At 39.0% G+C, this 6,474-nt stretch overlaps 1 long non-coding RNA gene across 1 annotated transcript in view; it reads left to right on the top strand.

The window, feature by feature from the left end:
• The first annotated feature begins 2,662 nt into the window (after nucleotides 1-2,662).
• LOC132540814 (uncharacterized) overlaps nucleotides 2,663-6,474 on the top strand; it is a 99,083-nt gene continuing 95,271 nt past the window's right edge. Inside the window, exon 1 of the long non-coding RNA XR_009551937.1 lies at nucleotides 2,663-3,218. This is a non-coding gene — a long non-coding RNA (uncharacterized LOC132540814). The remainder of the gene's footprint in view (nucleotides 3,219-6,474) is intronic.

The following is a 6,474-nucleotide window of genomic DNA, read 5'->3' as shown; positions in this document are numbered from 1 at the left end:
AAAGTTTTCAGTTATATAGGTAATAATGTGCTCTGAACCGGGTGTGCCACTGCCCAACCCAGTTTTGGTTATATAAGATGAATAAATTCTTGGGATCTAAAATACAGGCTGGTGATTACAGTTAGTAATACCAGTTTGTACACTTGAAATTTTCTAAGAGAGTAGATTTTAAGTGTTCTTACCACAAAGAAATCATAACTATGAAGGTGATGGATATGTCTGATTAGCTTGATTGTAGTAGTCATTTCAGTGACGTGTATCAGATATCATGTATATCATGTTGCATACCTTAAATTTGTTTTATTATTATTCTGAGATTAAGTAACATTTAACAAATACAGATTTCTTTTATGAAAATATTTTATTTATTTATGAGAAAGATAGGAGGAGAGAGAGAAAGAGCCAGATATCACTCTGGTACATGTGCTGTTGAGGACTGAACTTGGGACTTCATGCTTGAGAGTCTAATATTTTACCCACTGTACCATTTCCCAGACCACAAATATGTAATTTTTAAATCTCATTTTTAATTTTATTTTGTCACCAGTGTTGTTACTGGGACTCTGTACCTGTATATACAATTCACTGCTCCTGGAAGACATTTTTATTCCTTTCTTTTTGTTGGTGGAGACAGAAAAATTGAGGGAAGGAGGTAGAATGGGGGAGAAAGAAAGATATCTGCATCACCTTTTCACCACTTTAGTAGCTTCGCCCCCCCGAAATGGGGACTGGGAGCTTGAACCCCTGTCCTTGCACATGATAATGTGTACCTTTACTAGGTGCACCATGACCTGGCCCCCTAATAAATATCATTTAAAATGGTTGCAGCAGCCCAGGAACTGTCCTAGTGGTAGAACACATGCATGAGGTCCTGAGTTCAATCCCTGTCACTGCATATGCCAAAGTGATGTTCTGCTTCTCTCTCTTATTTTCCCTCTTGAATGAATCTTCTTAACAATATATTATTATTGGTACATTATAGATTATACAAAGAGATTTACTAATAAACATGCTAAATATATTTAATATCTCAATATTTTTTCTATTAAAAATAACCTAAAATGATATTAACTTGTTTGGTCTACCTATATTTTTCTCCTTTCCCCTTTTCCTTTTTCTTTTCTCCTTGCCTTTCCCCCTTTCCCTTCTTTCTTTATTCCTTCCTTCCTTTTTTTTTTTTTTTAAATTATTGCCACCAAAGTTGCTGGGGCTCAGTACTAGCACAAGCAATACACCGCTGCTGACAGTCATTTTTTTTTCCTTTTAATTATATAGGACAGACAGAAATTGGGAGAGGACAGGGAGATAGAGGGAGAGAAAGTCACCTGCAGAACTGCATCACTGCTGGTGAAGTGGACCCCCTGCAGGTGAGAAGCTGGGGCCTGAATCTGGGCTCTTATGCTTGGTTGTATGTGAGCTTAACTGAATGCCTCACAGCCTGATCCCAACCATTCTTTTTTCCTTTTATAAAAAATTTTTATTTATTGGACAGAGACAGCCAGAAATTGATAGAGTATGGGGAGATAGAGAGGGAGAGAGACAGAGAGACATGTGTAGCGATGCTTCATCACTTGCAAAAGCTTTCCCCCTGCAGGTGGGGAAGGGGGACTCAGACCTGGGCCCTTGTGCAATGTATGTAACATGAGTACTCAAACAGGTGTGCCACCACCTGTCCCCTCCATCACCATCATCATCATCATCATCATCATCATCATCATCATCTCCTTTTTCTCCTCCTCTTCCTCCTCTCCCTCCCCCTTCTTCTTCTTTTTTTTCTTCTTCTCCTTCTTCTTCTTCCTACTAAGGATTTGCTGAGGTATCATGCTTGCATGACTTTGCCACTTTGGTTGGCTTTTGTTTTCTTCTTTCAGACTTAAGGTGAGAGGTAGAGAAATAGAGAGGGAAAGAAAGGAGAGACACTGTAGCACTTCCCACTACTTGTGAAGCTTTTCTTTTGCAAGGTGCTCCTATGTGGTGGCAGGGTGCTCAGACTGGGTCCTTGCATATGATGAAGTGTGTGCTCTACTGAATAAGCTCTCAACTTCCTGTTTGGTTTCTTTATCAATGGATGAATTTATTTAAAAAAGGAAAAATTTCCATAGGCCCCAAATTTAATCCCCAGCATCACCATACACCAGAACTGAGCAGTAGTATGGTCAACAGAATAAGTAGAGGTCAGTTGATGACAGACCTGATTGAACACACATGTGAAAGCACCTGGTTTCAAGCTCTGGGTCCCTCTTGTGTGTGTGTGTGGGAGGCACTTCACTGTTGGTGAAGCAGTGCCGCAGGTGTCTATTTCCCTCTCTATCTCCCCGTTCCTTTTTGATCTCTGTCTCTATTCAATAAGAAATAAATGAAATATTAAAAAATAGTAAAGAAAAAGAATAAATACAGAAATTAAAATTTTTAAATGAAGTAAAAATTTAAGTGACAAGATGTAGCCTATTTTTCATTCTGTTCACCTTTGGTGTAGTGTCAGAGAGAATCTTCATTTAGTGAGTTGAATAATATGACCATGTGATATTATTGCTGTACAGAGCCTTAAAGTAGGTAGGTTAATACTTTGCACACTAAAATTACTGGCCTGAGACCGACCCAGTCTGTAATATTTCCCAGTTTACCATCTGCTTCTCTATTTCCCATCTTGCAGAGGCTCCCATTCACTGCCACTTTGACTATTTGGTGTACAACTGTGGGCATGAATCCCACCCTGCTTTTGCTTTATTTCTCTGGCACACCTGCTTTCTGGTGTCTGTTGGAAAGAGCAACCTGGCTGTAAAATCATACACTGAGCACTGGTGCTTTGTTGTTATACAGCACTGACTGCAGCTTCTCCATGCTGGTTCAACAAAGAAAAGCTCTAATTCCAAAGTGGGCTGGACCAAAAAATCCCTAAGAGGTAAGTAACCATGACCAACTGATTCTTTTTGGTATCCAAAATTTCATTTCTTCAGGCTCCTGACCTGATTTGAACTGTGTTTTCTCTCTGTGTTAAAATACCCCAAACAAGTACTGGAGCTCCAATTCTGGAATGGCAGAGGGAGGAGAGTCTCAGACCTGCTCTGCAGTGAAGTAGCCATGACTGGTGAAACTCTGTTTTCAAAGAACAACTATTTAATGTCTCTGGGGAGTATCCTGAGGAGATGGAGCAAGTGAAACAACAACAACTACAATAACATTTATTTAAGGAGAGTCACAACATGTCAGCAAGAATGGTGAGAATTAATGGTACTTGAGCTATTTTTACCCTTGCCTCTTCCACCTCTACCTAATGTGACCGTATCTCTCTACTCCAACTTGAAATGGCTGTGAACTTGAGGTTCCCTTCTATTGCCCTAGCTCCCAGTTAAAGACCATGGTATTTCTCCTGGAATGTGGGCTACCAGCATTTCTTCTTACCTACTCTGCTCTGTACTAAATTCCAGGTAATTGCAGAGTTTAGGGGCTCTCTTTTTTTCACTAAGCCCTTACTCTTAGAATGAGACTGTACTTAAGATGTCACAGATCAAGAATACTGGGCCCATTATGCCCTTGCTCCAACCTGCTAAGGGGGACAGTTTCCATCTGGGAAGAGGGAACTCACAAAGACTGTTCCTGCTGATGGTGTTGATCATAAAGCAGGATAGAAATGTGCTACCATTTCCCACTAGCTCCAAAGCAATGTTTCTGTGGTTCTCTCTCTTTTTTCCACAAGGAGAGGCAGTTCATAATAACAGAGATTTATTTCCAAGCTGACTTGATTTTGAGAAAGAATGTGAGGAAGTTCATGCTTAATGGTCCTCTTGAAACCAGTAGCATATGTGGCAATAAGCAATTAAAAGGAGGCTGGTAGCTTCATGGTACCAACAAACTTAACCATAGATGTGTTCGTTTCCAAATAGAAGGAATGAGAGAGATAGCTAAGAAGAACCCTCCTGGGGCTGAAACAAATTTCAAAGACTGGACTTAAAACTACTACAGTGGTTTATGCCCCAAGATACTGTCCACAAACAGTAGAGCAACCGGGGAGCCAGGTGGTGGTGCAACTGGCTAAGTGCATACTAAATTAAACTGGTGAGGAATCCAGGTTCAATCCCCTGTTCCCCACCTGCAGGGAGAAAGCTTCACAAGTGGTGAAGTGGGGCCGCAGGTGTCTCTCTGTCTCTCTCCCTTTCTATCTCCCCTCCTCAACTTCTGTATCAAATAAATAAATAAACAAAAAAAAACCCAGTAGAACAACCAATATGTAATTAGTAAGCCTAATTGCTGAGTGTGATAGCAACAGAGGTATACACAACAGAGAGGTCAGATTAAAAGTTGTCAAAGGGTGGCAGCACAGTGGGTTAAGCGCAAGGACCGGCATAAAGATCCTGGTTCAAGTCCCTGGCTCCCCACCTGCAGGGGGTCACTTCACAGGCAGTGAAGCAGATCTGCAGGTGTCTTTCTCTCCCCGTCTTCCCCTCCTTTCTCTATTTCCCTCTGTCCTATCCAACAACAATGACATCAATGACAACTACAATAATAACTACAACAACAATAAAACAACAAGGGCAAAGGGCAACAAAAGGGAAAAAAATTATTACTTAAAAAAAAGTTGCCAAAGGGGAGCTGGGCAGTAGTGCAGCAGGGCAGCAGGTTAAGCGCACTTGGCTCAAAGCTCAAGGACCAGCATGAGCATCCCGGTTTGAGCCCATGGCTCCCCACCTACAGAGGGGTCGCTTCACAAGTGGTGAAGCAGATCTGCAGGTGTCTATCTTTCTTTCTTCTTTTCTGTCTTCCCCTCCTCTCTCCACTTCTTTCTGTCCTATCCAACAACAACAACAACAATGATAATAACAACAACAATGATAAACAACAAGGGCAACAAAAGAGAAATAAAATAGCATCCAGGAGCAGTGGATTCATGGTGCAGGCGCTGAGCCCCAGCAGTAACCCTGGAGACAAAATATATATATAGTCAAAGAACCATAATGATCCTGGGTCCATTCTCCTAGAAGGATAAAGAATAGGGAACCTTCCAATGGAGGGGATGGGATACGGAACTCTGGTGGTTGGAATTGTATGGAATTGTGCCCCTTTTATCCTACAATCTTGTTAATCATTATTGAATCAGTCAATCAATAAATAAAATAATACATCTTTAAAAAATGTTGTCAAAAAGGAGTCTGTTAAAATAACTGTTATTTCAAAATGACTAAGTAAATGCCCAAACAGTTCAAAACAACTTAAAGAGACTTGACACTGTAGGAAAATATAAACTTCCCTAAAATAGTCCAGCCGAATCACTAAACAAATATACAAACTACAATAATAAGCAGTTTCAGAAAGAATCGGGAGAATGACTATTTGGCATTACTAAGGCATATCATTAAACTTTCTAATTCTCAATAAAAATTTGTAAGACATGCAGAGAAATAAATAAGTAAGTAGGGATTTTTTTCTTTCTATAATCAGGACAAAAAATTAAGGTAACTAAAACCATTTATGAAACAGCTCAGATGTCAGACTTAATAAAAATTTCAAAACAATTATCATAATAATATTTTAAGAGAATTAAAAGAACCATTCTTAAAGAAATATAGGAAGGAAATCATGGGAACAGTTAAATGATAGAGAACAGGACTTGTGTGCATGATTTCCAGTTTTCATCTTTGGCACTGCATATGCCAGAGCTATGCAGTGCTCTGCTCTCTCTTTCTCATAGAGTAAAAGTAAATAAATCTTTTAGAAAGTACATGAAGAAAAGATGACAATGTTTCATCATATAGAGATCATCAATAAAGAGACATAGGGCTGTAAGGATAACTCAATGGGTAGGTTGCCTGCTTTGGAAAATACTTGGCACAGATTAGAGTCCCAGTATCATAATGTAATGTCATAGCACAGGGATTAGCTCTAGGGCTTTGGTGTCTCTCCCTCTTTCTGTTTATCTTATCTGAATGAAAAAGCAGTTCAAGAAATGGTGAAAATGGCCATGTGCATGGCCCTGGCTCCTAAAAACAAGAAACACATACACACACACACACACACATGCCCAAAAGTTTACAATATTCAAAATACAATATTCAAATAAAAAAATGCACTGGTGTCTCAATATTTTTGAATTGATAGAAGAATCAGTAAACCTGAAGATCAAAATAGATGATACAGTTGGAAGAAGAGATTCTTAATAAAGAATTAGGAAAATAAACACCTACTCAGAGAACTATGAATTATCATTTAATGTATCAATGTGTGCATAATGGAAGTACCAGAATGAGGAAACGAGAAAGAGAACAAAGGGATTAGGAAAAAAATTAAATGATGATTGGAAACTTCCCAAATTTGATAAAAATAATCTTGAAAAAAACAAATTTTGGAAGACTCACATCCCAAGTTCAAAACATATACAAACCTATAGTTAATAAGACTGTGATACTGATTTATAGATATATAGATCAATGGAATCTGAGAGTCCTGAAATAAAACCACATTTCTTTCTTATTTTATTTT

Source organism: Erinaceus europaeus, chromosome 1, assembly GCF_950295315.1.
Source record: "Erinaceus europaeus chromosome 1, mEriEur2.1, whole genome shotgun sequence".
Lineage (NCBI taxonomy): Eukaryota > Metazoa > Chordata > Mammalia > Eulipotyphla > Erinaceidae > Erinaceus > Erinaceus europaeus.
Note: the sequence above shows the minus strand (reverse complement) of the source record. Positions and strands in the feature narration are given on the sequence as shown.